This window comes from Triticum aestivum, chromosome 5A, assembly GCF_018294505.1.
Source record: "Triticum aestivum cultivar Chinese Spring chromosome 5A, IWGSC CS RefSeq v2.1, whole genome shotgun sequence".
Classification (NCBI taxonomy): domain Eukaryota; kingdom Viridiplantae; phylum Streptophyta; class Magnoliopsida; order Poales; family Poaceae; genus Triticum; species Triticum aestivum.
In genome coordinates, this window is record NC_057806.1 from 623262379 (window position 1) to 623279302 (window position 16924).

A 16924-nucleotide genomic window follows, 5' to 3' on the forward strand; every position below is an offset into this window, starting at 1 on the left:
ACTTGGAATTCTATGCACTTATGATTGGAACTATTAGCAAGCATCCGCAACTACTAACGTTCATTAAGGTAAAACCCAACCATAGCATTAAGATATATTGGTCCCCCTTCAATCCCGTATGCATCAATTTCTATGCTAGGCTGAAGCTTCTGTCACCCTTGCCCTCCAATACATAGTCCTATCAACATATAGCTAACCCTAGGGTGTGATCCACGCGCGCAATCATATGATGGGCACCAAAGGACAGCAACATAACCACAAGCAAATTAAATCAATCATAGCAATTCATCAACCACAGATAGGACAACGAAAATCTACTCAGACATCATAGGATGGCAACACATCATGGATAATAATATGAAGCATAAAGCACCATGTTCAAGTAGAGGGTACAACGGGTTGCGAGAGAGTGGACCGATGTAGATAGAGGGGTAAGGTGATGGAGATGTTGGTGAAGATGGAGGAGGTGTTGGTGTAGATCGCGGTGATGATGATGATGGCCACGGCAGCGTTCCGGCGCCACCGGAAGAGAAGGGGAGAGGGGGGCCCTTCGTATTCTTCTTCCTTGACCTCCTCCCTAGATAGGAGAAGGGTTTCCCCTCTGGTCCTTGGCCTCCATGGCATGGGAGGGGTGAGAGCCCCTCCGAGATTGGATCTGTCTCTCTCTGTTTCTGCGTTCTGTTCTGCCGCCCTTTCACCGTTTCGGGTATATATGGAGATCCGTAACTCCGATTGGATCGAAACCTTCGCCATGATTTTTTCCGAAAATTAGCTTTCTTGCGGCCGAAGAAGGGCATCAGCTGCCTTACGGGTGGCCCACAAGGGTCAGGGGTGCGCCCAGGGCGGCAGGTGCGCCCCCTGCCTCGTGGCCACCTTGGGCACTGTCTCGCGTGGATTTTTCTTCCGGAATTTTCCAAGTATTCCAAAAATAAGCTTCGTCCGTTTTATCCCGTTTGGATTCCGTTTAATATGGATATTCTGCGAAACATAAAACATGCAACAGACAGGAACTGACACTAGGCACTGGATCAATATGTTAGTCCCAAAAATAGTATAAAAAGTTGCCAAAAGTATATGAAAGTTGTAGAATATTGGCATGGAACAATCAAAAATTATAGATACGACGGAGACGTATCAGCATCCCCAATCTTAATTCCTGCTCGTCCTCGAGTAGGTAAATGATAAAAAAACATAATTTTTGATGTGGAATGCTACCTAGCATAATCTTGATCACATATCTAATCATGGCATGAATATTAACATACGAGTGATTCAAAGCAATAGTCTATCATTTGACATAAAAACAATAATACCTCAAGCCCACTAATAAAGCAATCATGTCTTTTCAAAATAACAAGGACAAAGAAAGTTATCCCTACAAAATCATATAGTCTGGCTATGCTCCATCTTCACCACACAAAATACTCACATCATGCACAACCCCGATGACAAGCCGAGTAATTGGTTCATACTTTTTAACGCGCTTCAGCATTTTCAACCCTCACGCAATACATGAGCGTGATCCATGGATATGCCACTATAGGTGGAATAGAATGTTGGTTTGTGGAGAAGACAAAAAGGAGAAGATAGTCTCACATCAACTAGGCGTATCAACGGGCTATGGATATGCCCATCAGTAGATATCAATGTGAGTGAGTAGGGATTGCCATGCAACGGATGCACCAGAGCTATAAGTATATGAAAGCTCAAACTGAAACTAAGTGGGTGTGCATCCAACTTGCTTGCTCATGAAGACCTAGGGCATTTGAGGAAGCCCATCGTTGGAATATACAAGCCAAGTTTTATCATGAAAATTCCCACTAGTATATGAAAGTGATAACTCACAAGACTCTCTATATGAAGAACATGGTGCTACTTTGAACCACAAGTGTGGTAAAAGGATAGTAACATTGCCATGCAACGGATTGTGAGACATAAAGTCTCCAATAAATTCTACAGCTGCAAGATGGAGGAGAATAGTTCTGTTAGTGAACATATACTCAGAATGTCTGGGTACCATAACCACTTGACTCTACTGGGAGTTAATCTTCCTGTTGATAGTGTCATTGGCAGAGTTCTTGAATCACTGCCACCAAGCCGCAAGAGCTTCGTGATGAACTATAATATGCAAGGGATGCATAAGACGATTCCCGAGCTCTTCACAATGCTAAAAGCTGCGCAGGTAGAAATCAAGAAGGAGCATCAAGTGTTGATGGTCAACAAGACCACCAGTTTCAAGAAAAAGGGGTAAAGGGAAGAAGAAAGGGAACTTCAAAAAGAACGAAAAACAAGTTGCTGCTCAAGAGAAGAAACCCAAGTCTGGACCTAAGCCTAAGACTGGGTGCTTCTACTGCAGAGGGACTGGTCACTGGAAGCGGAACTGCCCCAAGTATTTGGCGGATAAGAAGGATGGCAAGGTGAACAAAGGTATATGTGATATACATGTTATTGATGTGTACCTTACTAATGCTCGCAGTAGCACCTGGGTATTTGATACTGGTTCTATTGCTAATATTTGCAACTCGAAATAGGGACTACAGATTAAGCAAAGATTGGCTAAGGACGAGGTGACGATCCGCTTGGGAAATGGTTCCAAAGTCGATGTGATGCCGTCGGCACACTAGCTCTACATCTACCTTCAGGATTAGTTTTAGACCTGAATAATTGTTATTTGCTGCCAACGTTGAGCATGAACATTATATCTGGATCTTGTTTGATGCGAGACGGTTATTCATTTAAATTAGAGAATAATGGTTGTTCTATTTATACGAGTAATATCTTTTATGGTCATGCACCCTTGAAGAGTGGTCTATCTTTGATGAATCTCGATAGTAGTGATACACATATTCATAATGTTGAGGCCAAAAGATGCAGAGTTGATAATGATAGTATAACTTATTTGTGGCACTGCCGTTTAGGTCATATTGGTGTAAAGCGCATGAAGAAACTCCATTCTGATGGACTTTTGGAATCACTTGATTATGAATCACTTGGTGCTTGCGAACCATGCCTCATGGGCAAGATGACTAAAATGCCGTTCTCCAGAACTATGGAGCCAACAACAGATTTGTTGGAAATCATACATACTGATGTATGTGGTCCGATGAATATTGAGGCTCGCGGCAGTTATCGTTATTTTCTCACCTTCACAGATGATTTGAGCAGATATGGGTATATATACTTGATAAAACATAAGTCTGAAAAATTTGAAAAGTTTAAAGAATTCCAGAGTGAAGTGGAAAATCATCGTAACAAGAAAAAAAATTCTATGATCTGATCGTGGAGGAGAATATTAGAGTTACGAGTTTGGTCTTCATTTGAAACAATGCGGAATAGTTTCGCAACTCATGCCACCCGGAACACCACAGTGTAATGGTGTGTCCGAACGTCGTAATCGTACTTTACTAGATATGGTGCGATCTATGATGTCTCTTACTGATTTACTGCTATCGTTTTGGGGTTACGCTTTAGAGACAGCCGCATTCACGTTAAATAGGGCACCATCTAAATCCGTTGAGACGACGCCTTATGAACTATGGTTTGGCAAGAAACCAAAGTTGTCATTTCTTAAAGTTTGGGGCTGCAATGCTTATGTCAAAAAACTTCAACCTGATAAGCTCGAACCCAAATCGGAGAAATGTGTCTTCATAGGATACCCAAAGGAGACTGTTGGGTACACCTTCTATCACAGATCCGAAGGCAAGATATTTGTTGCTAAGAATGAATCCTTTCTAGAGAGGGAGTTTCTCTTGAAAGAAGTGAATGGGAGGAAACTAGAACTTGATGAGGTAACTGTACCTGCTCCTTTATTGGAAAGTAGTCCATCACAAAAACCGATTCCTGTGACAACTACACCAATTAGTGAGGAAGCCAATGATGATGAGCATGAAACTTCAGATCAAGTTACTACGGAATCTCATAGGTCAACCAGAGTAAGATCCGCACCAGAGTGGTACGGTAATCCTATTCTGGAGGTCATGTTACTTGACCATGACGAACCTACGAACTATGAGGGAGTGATGATGAGCCCAGATTCCGCAAAGTGGCTTGAGGCCATGAAATCTGAGATGGGATCCATGTATGAGAACAAAGTGTGGACTTTTGTTGACTTGCCCGATGATCGGCAAGCCATCGAGAATGAATGGATCTTCAAGAAGAAGAGTGACGCCGACGGTAATGTTACTGTCTACAAAGCTTGACTCGTTGCGAAAGGTTTTCGACAAGTTCAAGGAGTTGACTACGATGAGACCTTCTCACCCGTAGCGATGCTTAAGTCCGTCCGAATCATGTTAGCAATTGCCACATTTTATGATTATGAAATTTGACAAATGGATGTAAAGACTGCATTCCTGAATGGATTTCTGGAAGAAGAGTTGTATATGATGCAACCTGAAGGTTTTATCGATCCAAAGGGTGGTAACAAAGTGTGCAAGCTCCCGATCCATTTATGGACTGGTGCAAGCCTCTCGGAGTTGGAATAAACGTTTTGATAGTGTGATCAAAGCATATGGTTTTATACAGACTTTTGGAGAAGCCTGTATTTACAAGAAAGTGAGTGGGAGCTCTATAGCATTTCTAATATTATATGTGGATGACATATTGTTGATTGGAAATGATATAGAATTTCTGGATAGCATAAAAGGATACTTGAATAAAAGTTTTTCAATGAAAGACCTCGGTGAAGCTGCTTATATATTGGTCACAAGATTTATAGAGATAGATCAAGACGCTTAATTGGACTTTCGCAAAGCACCTACCTTGATAAAGTTTTGAAGAAGTTCAAAATGGATCAAGCAAAGAAAGGGTTTTTGCCTGTGTTACAAGGTGTGAAGTTGAGTAAGACTCAATGCCTGACCAATGCAGAAGATAGAGAGAAAATGAAAAATGTTCCCTATGCTTCAGCCATAGGCTCTATCATGTATGCAATGCTGTGTACGAGACATGATGTGTGCCTTGCTATTAGTTTAGCAGGGAGGTACCAAAGTAATCCAGGAGTGGATCACTGGACAGCGGTCAAGAACATCCTGAAATACCTGAAAAGGACTAAGGATATGTTTCTCGTTTATGGAGGTGACAAAGAGCTCATCGTAAATGGTTACGTCGATGCAAGCTTTGACAATGATCCAGACGATTCTAAATCAAAAACGGATATGTGTTTATATTGAACGGTGGAGCTGTCAGTTGGAGCAGTTCTAAACAAAGCGTCATGGCGGGATCTACGTGTGAAGCGGAGTATATAGCTACTTCGGAAGCAGCAAATGAAGGAGTCTGGATGAAGGAGCTCATATCCGATCTAGTTGTCATACCTAGTGCATCGGGTCCAATGAAAATCTTTTGTGACAATACTTGTGCAATTGCCTTGGCAAAGGAATCCAGATTTCACAAGAGAACCAAACACATCAAGAGATGCTACAATTCCATCCGCGATCAAGTCTAGGTGGGAGACATAGAGATTTGCAAGATACATACGGATCTGAATGTTGCAGACCCGTTGACTAAGCCTCTCTCACGAGCAAAACATGATCAACACCAAGGCTCCATGGGTGTTAGAATCATTATTGTGTAATCTAGATTATTGACTCTACTGTAATCTAGATTATTGACTCTAGTACTAGTGTAATCTAAATATGCCCTAGAGGCAATACTAAAGTTATTATTTACTTCCTTATTTCATGATAAATGTTTATTATTCATGCTAGAATTGTATTAATCGGAAATATAATACATGTGTGAATACATAGACAAACAGAGTGTCACTAGTATGCCTCTACTTGACTAGCTTGTTAACCAAAGATGGTTATGTTTCCTAACCATAGACATGAGTTTTCATTTGATAAACGGGATCACATCATTAGTAGAATGATGTGATTGACTTGACCCATTCCGTTAGGTTAGGACTTGATCGTTTTAGTTTACTGCTATTGCTTTCTTCATGACTTATACATGTTCCTATGACTATGAGATTATGCAACTCCCGATTACCGGAGGAACACTTTGTGTGCTACCAAACATCACAACGTAACTGGGTGATTATAAAGGTGCTCTACAGGTGTCTCCGATGGTACTTGTTGAGTTGGCATAGATCACGATTAGGATTTGTCACTCTGATTGTTGGAGAGGTATCTCTGGGCCCTCTCAGTAATGCACATCACTATAAGGCTTGCAAGCAATGCAATTAATGAGTTAGTTGCAGGATAGTGCATTACGGAATGATTAAAGAGACTTGTTGGCAACGAGATTGAACTAGGTATTGAGATACCGACGATCGAATCTCGGGCAAGTAACATACCGATGACAAAGGGAAGAACGTATGTTGTTTATGCGGTTTGATCGATAAAGATCTTCGTACAATATGTAGGAACCAATATGAACATCCAGCTTTCGCTATTGGTTATTGACCGGAGACATGTCTCGGTCATGTATACATAGTTCTCAAACCCATAGGGTCCGCACGCTTAACGTCCGGTGACGATCGATATTATGAGTTTATGTGATTTGATGTTCCTAAGGTAGTTCGGGGTCCCGGATTAGATCAGGGACATGACGAGGAGTCTCAAAATGGTCGAGACATAAAAATCGATATATTAGACGACTATATTCGGACATCGGAAAGGTTCCGAGTGATTCGGGTATTTTTCGAAGTACCGAGGAGTTACGGGAATACGGGGAAGAAGTATTGGGCCTCATGGGCCAAGTGGTGAAAGAGAGGAGGCAGGGCGCGCGCCCCCCTAGCCCAAACCGAATTGGACTAGGGGGGGTGGCCCCCCTTTCCTCCTTTCCTCCCTCTCCTTCCTTCTCCCCTTCCCCCTTCCTTTCCTCCTCCTAGTAGGAGTAGGAAAGGGGAGTCCTACTCCTACTAGGAGGAGGACTCCTCCTCCTGGCGTGCCCTAGGAGGGCCGGCCGGCCTCCCCCTTGCTCCTTTATATACGGGGGCAGGGGGCACCCTAGAATACACAAGTTGATCATTGATCCCTTAGCTATGTGCGGTGCCCCCCTCCACCATAATCCACCTCGATAATATCGTAGCGGTGCTTAGGCGAAGCCCTGCGTCGGTAGTAACACCATCACCGTCATAACGATGTCGTGCAAACGGAACTCTCCCATGAAGCTCTGCTGGATCAGAGTTCGTGGGACGTCAATGAGCTAAACGTGTGCTGAACTCGGAGGTGCCGTGCATTCAATACTTGGATTGGTCGGATCGTAAAGACGTTCGACTACATCAACCGCGTTCTCATAACGCTTCCGCTTACGGTCTACGAGGGTACATGGACGATACTCTTCCCTCTCGTTGCTATGCATTACCATGATCTTGCGTGTGTGTAGGATTTTTTTTTGAATTACTATGTTCCCCAACAGATATGGCCATCATCATCTTGTGCCTTTGATCTCCATCTCCAAAACACCATCATGATCTCTATCATCACCGGCATGACACCATGATCTCCATCATCTTGATATCTATCAACGTGTCGTCACATGGTTGTCTCACCAACTATTGCTTTTGCAACTATTGCTATCGCATAGCGATAAAGTAAAGCAATTATATGGCGCTTGCATCTTATGCAATAAAGAGACAACCATAAGGCTCTAGCCAGTTGCCGATAACTTTAACAAAACATGATCATCTCATACAACAATTTATATCTCATCACGTCTTGACCATATCACATCACAACATGCCCTGAAAAAATAAGTTAGACGTCCTCTACTTTGTTGTTGCAAGTTTTACGTGGCTGCTATGGGCTGAGCAAGAACCATTCTTACCTATGCATCAAAAACCACAACGCGGTATAGTGATTGCTTTTTGATCTTCAGAAAGAACCCTATTCATTGAAACCGATTCAACTAAAGTTGGAGAAACAGACACCCACTAGCCACCTGTGTGCGAAGCATGTCGGTAGAACCAGTCTCGCGTAAGCATACGCGTAATGTCGGTCTGAGCTGCTTCATCCAACAATACCGTTGAGTCAAGAATCATCTAGTGACGGCAAGCAATATGTATATACCCATGCCCACAACTCCGTTGTGTTCTACTCGTGCATATAACATCTACGCATAAACCTGGATCTGATACCACTGTTGGGGAACGCAGTAATTTCAAAAAAAAATCCTACACACACACAAGATCATGGTGATGCATAGCAACGAGAGGGGAGAGTATCGTCTACGTACCCTCGTAGACCGTAAGCGGAAGCGTTATGACAACGCGATTCATGTAGTCATACATCTTCACGATCGACCGATCTAGTACCGAAGATACGGCACCTCCGTGATTTGCACACGTTTGGTTCGGTGACGTCCCGCAAACTCACGATCTAGTAGAGCTTCAAGGGAGAGCTTCATCAGCACGACAGCATGATGACGGTGATGATGTTGCTACCGGAACAGAGCTTCGCCTAAGCACCGCTACGATATTACCGAGGTGGATTATGGTGGAGGGGGGCACCGCACATGGCTAAAGATCAATGATCAACTTGTGTGTCTATGGGGTGCCCCTAGCCACATATATAAAGGATGGAGGGAGGAGGAGGCGGGCCCTCATAGGGCGCGCCCAAAATGTGGAGTCCTACTAGGACTCCCTAGTCCTAGTAGGATTCCACCTCCCACATGGAATAGGAAAAAGGGAAGGGAGAAGGAGAAGGAAGGAAGGAAGGGGGCGCCCCCTTTCCCTAGTCCAATTCGGACAAGTCCATGGGGAAGGGTCACGGCCACCCTTGAGGCCTTTCTCTCCTTTCCCGTATGGCCCATTAAGGCCCAATACGAATTCCCATAACTCTCTGGTACTCTGAAAAATACTCGAATCACTCGAAACCTTTCCGATGACCGAATATAGCCTTCCAATATATCGATCTTTATGTATCGACCATTTCGAGACTCCTCGTCATGTCCCCGATCTCATCTGGGACTCCGAACAAACTTCGGTCATCAAATCACATAACTCATAATACATATCATCATAGAACGTTAAGCGTGCGGACCCTACGGGTTCGAGAACTATGTAGACATGATCGAGACTCATCTCCAGTCAATAACCAATAGCGGAACCTGGATGCTCATATTGGTTCCTACATATTCTACGAAGATATTTATCGGTCAAACCGCATAACAACATACGTTGTTCCCTTTGTCATTGGTATGTTACTTGCCCGAGATTCGATCGTCGGTATCTCAATACCTAGTTCAATCTCGTTACCGGCAAGTCTCTTTACTTGTTCTGTAATTCACCATCCCACAACTAACTCATTAGTCACAATGCTTGCAAGAAATATAATGATGTGCATTACTGAGAGGGCCCAGAGATACCTCTCCGATACACGGAGTGACAAATCCTAATCTCGATCTATGCCAACTCAACAAACACCATCGGAGACACCTGTAGAGCATCTTTATAATCACCCAGTTACGTTGTGACATTTGATAGCACACAAGGTCTTCCTCCGGTATTCAGGAGTTGCGTAATCTCATAGCCCGAGGAACATGTATAAGTCATGTAGAAAGCAGTAGCAATGAAACTGTAACGATCATAATGCTAAGCTAACGAATGGGTCTTGTCCATCACATCATTCTCCTAATGATGTGATCTCGTTCATCAAATGGCAACACATGTCTATGGTTAGGAAACATAACCATCTTTGATAAATGAACTAGTCAAGTAGAGGCATACTAGTGACACTTTGTTTTGTCTATGTATTCACACATGTACTAAGTTTCTGGTTAATACAATTCTAGCATGAATAATAAACATTTATCATGAAATAAGGAAATAAATAATAATTTTATTATTGCCTCTAGGGCATATTTCGTTCAGCGAATGAGTATGAGAGGAGGACGGAGGCAGCTCGCCTCCAAACTGGAGCTCATGAGGCAATTGCCGCTGCATCTCAGTACGACCCCAGCTAGAACTTCGATCCATGGGCATAGACCAACTTAGGCCAAAAGCCTAAGCTTGGGGGAGTACGTATTTCTCACCGACATTAGAGTTCACACACTCATTCTAGTTGTCGGTGCTCATACTTTTTCATTGTAATATCCATGCTAGTTTAATTTCTTTTAAGCTTTCTTCTTGTGTGTTTGAAAAACCTTAAGGAAATCAAAAAAATAGTTGTAGCCTTTAGCTAGTTTACTTTCCATGCCTGTAGAGTAGTAATTAAAAAGAAAACCCAAAAAGATTTCTCGTTCTTCTTTTGTTTATTGGGAGCTTTCTCATGTAAATAGTTTTATTTCTTTTCTTTGGGGGTTGAGAGGAGAAGACCATAATGAACATGTTGAGTGGCTCTCATATGCATTATTGTTGATCTAGCAAAGAGCCCATATTACCTTGTCTTCTCCCTTGTATTGAATGCTTGCAGATTCCAGCTTAGTCCAATGCACGTGCACTATTATTATTATCCACACTATTCTGTCATGCAAGTGAAAGGCAATAATGACGATATATGATGAACTGACTGAGATGACAGAAGCTGGTATGCACTCGACCTCTCTTGCTTTTGTAAATATGATTAGTTCATCGTTCTTGATTCAGCCTATTATGAATGAAACAAGTTTGCAATGACAATTATAGATTATAGTTGCTCATGCCATGCTTAAGTAGCTAGGAGTTTATAATGGTTTACCTTGCGTGTCAACATGCTATTACAATGGTTGTGATGTGGTATGATAGGGTGGTATCCTCCTTTGAACGATTCAAGTGGCTTGACTTGGCGCATGTTCACGCATGTAGCTGAAACAAAATCAACATAGCCTCCATGATATTTATGTTCATGGTGAATTATATCCTACTCATGCTTGCACTCTGCACTCAGTGTTGATTAATTTTAATGCATGTTCATGACTGTTGTCGCTCTCTAGCTGGTCGCTTCCCAGTCTCTTTCTAGCCTTCACTTGTACTAAGCGGGAATACTGCTTGTGCATCCAACTCCATAAACCCCAAAAGTTATTCCATATGAGTCCACCATACCTTCCTATATGCGGTATCTACCTGCCATTCCAAGTAAATTTGTATGTGCCAAACTCTAAACCTTTAAATGAAATTCTATTTTGTATGCTCGAATAGCTCATGTATCAACTAGGGTTGTCTGTATCTTCCATGCTAGGAGGGTTATTCTCAAGAGGAGTGGACTCCGCTCCTCACTCACGAGAAAATGGCTGGTCACCGGGATGCCCAGTCCCATGCTCAAATCAAATCAAAATAATTACAAACAAAACTCCCCCAGTATTGTTGTTAGTTGGAGGCACCCATTGTTTCGGGCAAGCCATGGATTGATGCTTGTTGGTGGTGGGGGAGTATAAACTTTACCATTTTGCTTGGGAACCGCCTATAATGTGTGTAGCATGGAAGATATCAAGATCTCTCAGTTGTTATGTTGACAACGAAAGTATACCACTCAAAATATTACTCATCTCTATTTCAAAATCGAGCTCTGGCACCTCTACAAATCCCTGCTTCCCTCTGCGAAGGGCCTATCTATTTACTTTTATGTTGAGTCATCATCCTCTTTTTAAAAAGCACCAGTTGGAGAGCACCGCTGTCATTTGCATGTATTATTGTTAGTTTACATTGAGTATGACTTGACCGGGTCTCTTTTACCATGAATTACAATTTCCAGTCAGCCCTTGATCTTTAGGGGTGCTATGCATTTATGTTTTGCGGTCTCAGAAAGGGCTAGCGAGATACCATCTTGTTATATCATATTATGATTGTTTTGAGAAAGTGTTGTCATCCAAGATTTATTATTATTGCTCGCTAGTTGATTATGTCATTGATATGGGTAAACATGAGACCTAAATATTATTGTGAATATGGTTAGTTCATAATCTTTGCTGAAAACTTGAATGCTGGCTTTACATATTTACAACAACAAGAGCAAACCGAGTTTGTAAAAGTCTTTCTTTATCACTTTCAGTTTATCAACTAAATTGCTTGAGGACAAGCAAAGGTTTAAGCTTGGGGGAGTTGATACGTCTCCAACGTATCTACTTTTCCAAACACTTTTGCCCTTGTTTTGGACTTTAACTTGCATGATTTGAATGGAACTAACCCGGACTGACATTGTTTTCAGCAGAATTGCCATGGTGTTATTTTTGTGCAGAAATAGAAGTTCTTGGAATGACCTGAAACTTCACGGAGAATATTTTTGGAATATATAAAAAATACTAGCGAGAGAATCAAGGCCAAGGGGCCCACACCCTGTCCACGAGGGTGGGGGCGCGCCTACCCCCTGGGTGCGCCCCTGCCTCGTGGGCCCCTAACGCTCCACCGACCTCAACTCCAACTCCATATATTCATGTTCAGGGAGAAAAAACAAGGGAGAAGGATTCATCGCGTTTTACGATATGGAGCCGCCGCCAAGCCCTAATCTCTCTCGGGAGGGCTGATTTGGAGTCCATTCAATGCTCCGGAGAGGGGAATCCGTCGCCATCGTCATCATCAACCTTCCTTCATCACCAATTTCATGGTGCTCACCGCCGTGCATGAGTAATTCCATTGTAGGCTTGCTACATGGTGATGGGTTGGATGAGATTTATCATGTAATCGAGTTAGTTTTGTTAGGGTTTGATCCCTACTATCCATTATGTTCTGAGATTTATGTTGCTATGATTTTGCTATGCTTAATGCTTGTCACTAGGGCCCAAGTGCCATGATTTTAGATTTGAACCTATTATGTTTTCATGAATATATGTGAGTTCTTGATCCTATCTTGCAAGTCTATAGTCACCTATTATGTGTTATGATCCATTAACCCCGAAGTGACAATAATCGGGATACTTACCGGTGATGACCGTAGTTTGAGGAGTTCATGTATTCACTAAGTGTTAATGCTTTGGTCTGGTACTCTATTAAAAGGAGGCCATAATATCCCTTAGTTTCCAATAGGACCCCGCTGCCACGGGAGGGTAGGACAAAAGATGTCATGCAAGTTCTTTTCCATAAGCATGTATGACTATATTCAAAATACATGCCTACATTACATTGATGAACTGGAGCTAGTTCTATGTCACCCTATGTTATAACTATTGCATGAGGAATCACATCTGACATAATTATCCATCATTGATCCAATGCCTACGAGCTTTTCACATATTGATCTTCGCTTATTTACTTTTCCGTTGCTACTGTTACAATCACTATAAAACCAAAACTATTACTTTTGCTACCGTTACCGCTACTATCATATTACTTTGCTACTAAATACCTTGCTGCAGATATTAAGTTTCCAGGTGTGGTTAAATTGACAACTCAGCTACTAATACTTGAGAATATTCTTTGGCTCCCCTTGTGTCGAACCAATAAATTTGGGTTGAATACTACCCTCGAAAACTGTTGCGATTCCCTATACTTGTGGGTTATCACTTGCCGATCATCGGGCAAGTCAACCAAAGTCCATACTTTGTTCTCATACATGGATCCCATCTCAGATTTCATGGCCTCAAGCCATTTCGCGAAATCTGGGCTCATCATCGCTTCCTCATAGTTCGTAGGTTCGTCATGGTCTAGTAACATGACTTCCAGAACAGGATTACCGTACCACTCTGGTGCGGAACATACTCTGGTTGACCTACGAGGTTCGGTAGTAATTTGATCTAAAGTTTCATGATCATCATCATTAACTTCCTCACTAATTGGTGTAGGCATTGGTAATCCCCAAGTGCAGGGAACCATCATAGCAATTCCCAAAGGTGGATGTGATAATAATGGAGTGTTGAACCCACAAGGAGCCAAAGGTAAGATCAATATTCTCTCAAGCCCTATCTTCCACTGATACGGCTCTACGTACACCAAACATTTGCTTCCAACTAGAAACGAGAAATAAAACTACGTTGTGGGTATGAAGAGGATAATTTTGCATGATATCGGAGAGCTAAAATATAAAAGTAGGTGATGTTATCATAAAGTTAAAATATATTACTAAATATTATAAATAGTGAGTGTGGAATAACGATGGGTCGGTGTGCGGAATTGTCCTAGGCAATTGTTAACAAGACCGATAGTCGTCATTGCAATTTCATATGAGGGAGAGGCATTAGCTAACATACTTTCTCTTCTTGGATCATATGCACATATGATTGGAACTCTAGCAAGCATCCACAACTACTAAAGATCATTAAGGTAAAACCCAACCATATCATTAAAGCATCAAGTCCCCTTTATCCCATACGCAACAACCCCCTTACTCGGGTTTATGCTTTTGTCACTCAAGCAACCCACTATAAACGAATCATGAACATATTGCAACACCCTATAGCGGGAATCCCTCATGCTTGCACGACACGGAGGGCACAATAGGACAGCACCAAAATAAAACATACAACTCGTACCAATCTAGAGCATCAATCAACCCAAAGACAAAGGATATCTACTCAAAACATCATAGGATGGCAACACATCATTGGATCATAATATGTGGCATAAAGCACCATGTTCAAGTAGGGATCACAGCGGGGTGCGGGAGAGTGGACCGCGTAAAAGAGATGAGGATAGAGATGTTGATGAAGACGACCACCGCGGCGATGGTTCCCCTCCCGATGGCACTCCGGCGCCACCGAGAGAGAGGAGGAGAGGTTCTCCCCCTTGTTCTTCCTCCTCCATGGCCTCCCCCTGGATGGGGAGAGGTTCTCCCTCTGGTCCTTGGCCTTCACGGTGATGATAGGCCCTCCGGGATCCTCCTCCATAGCCTCCGGTGATGATGGCCCCCTCCGCCAGGGTGCTAGAGAGGGCCTAGATTGACTTCTCATGGCTACAGAGGCTTGCGGCGGCGGAACTTCCGATCTAGGTTAATTTCTGGAGGTTTGGGTATTTATAGGAGAATTTGGAGTCAAGAACAAGTCAGGGGGCCCCACGGGTAGTCCACGATGCACAGGGGACCCCCACCCTCATGGGGCCCATGGGACTCTCCTCCAGTAGTTTTTTGTTCCAGTATTTTTTATATTTTCTAGAAAAATTCTCCGTTGATTTTCATCGCATTCCGAGAACTTTTATTTCTGCACAAAAACAACACCATGGTAGTTCTGCTGAAAACAACGTCAGTCCGGGTTAGTTCTAATCAAATCATACCAAAATCATATAAAACTATTGTAAACATGGCATGAATACTTCATAAATTATAGATACGTTGGAGACGTATCAGGCATCACTTGAACTGATTTCTGTGTTGAACTACTTTTCAATTCGAGAGAAGGTACAACTACCTCATCAAGTTCCACTTTCCTCCCACTCACTTCTTTCGATAGAAACTCCTTCTCTAGAAAGGATCCATTGTTAGCAACGAATATCTTGCCTTCGGATCTGTGATAAAAGGTGTACCCAATAGTTTCCTTTGGTTATCCTATGAAGACACATTTCTCCGATTTGGGTTTGAGCTTATCAGGTTGAAGCTTTTTCACATATGCATCGCAACCCCAAACTTTAAGAAACGACAGCTTAGGTTTCTTGCCAAACCATAGTTCATATGGTGTCGTCTCAACGGATTTAGATGGTGCCCTATTTAACATGAATGCAACTGTCTCTAAAGCATAACCCCAAAATGATAGTGGTAAATCGGTAAGAGACATCATAGATCGCGCCATGTCTAATAAAGTATGGTTAGGACGTTCGAACACACCATTATGATGTGATGTTTCAGGTGGCGTGAGTTGCGAAACTATTCCACATTGTGTCAAATGAAGACCAAACTCGTAACTCAAATATTCGCCTTCGTGATCAGATCGTAGAAACTTTATTTTCTTGTTATGATGATTTTCCACTTCACTCTGAAATTCTTTGAACTTTTCAAATGTTTCAGACTTATGTTTCATTAAGTAGATATACTCATATCTGCTCAAATCATCTGTGAAGGTCAGAAAATAACGATACCCTCCGCCAGCCTCAACACTCATCAGACCGCATACATCAGTATGTATTATTTCCAATAAGTCAGTGACTCGCTCCATTGTTCTTTAGAACGGAGTCTTAGTCATCTTGCCCATGAGGCATGGTTCGCAAGGATAAAGTGATTCATAATCAAGTGATTCCAAAAGCCCATCTGCATGGAGTTTCTTCATGTGCTTTGCAACAATATGACCTAAACGGCAGTGCCACAAATAAGTTGCACTATCATTATTAACTTTGCATCTTTTGGCTTCAATATTATTAATATGTGTATCACTACGATCGAGATTCAATAAAAATAGACCACTCATCAAGGGTGCATGACCATAAAAGATATTACTCATATAAATAGAACAATCATTATTCTCTGGTTTAAATGAATAACTGTCTCGCATAAAACAAGATCCAGATATAATGTTCATGCTCAACGCTGGCACCAAATAACAATTATTTAGGTCTAAAACTAATCCCGAAGGTAGATGTAGAGGTAGCGTGCCGACGGCAATCACATCGACTTTGGAATCATTTTCGACGTGCATCGTCACCTCATCCTTAACCAATCTTCGTTTAATCCGTAGCCCCTGCTTCGAGTTGCAAATCTGAGCAACAGAACCAGCATCAAATACCCAGGCATTAGTAAGATACACATCAAAAACATGTATATCAAATACACCTTTCACTTTGCCATCCTTCTGATCCGCTAAATACTTGGGGCAGTTCCGCTTCCAGTGACCAGTCCCTTTGCAGTAGAAGCACTCCGTTTAGGCTTAGGTCCAGACTTGGGCTTCTTCCCTTGAGCAGCAACTTGTTTGCTATTCTTCTTGAACTTCCCTTCTTCCCTTTGCCCTTTTTCTTGAAACTAGTGATCTTGTTAACCATCAACACTTGATGCACCTTCTTGATTTCTACCTCCGTAGCCTTTAGCGTTGCAAAGAGCTCGAGAATCTTCTTGTTCATCCCTTGCATATTATAGTTCATCATGAAGCCTTTATAGCTTGGTGGCAGTGATTGAAGAACTCTGTCAATGACACTGTCAATAGGAAGACCAACTCCCAGCTG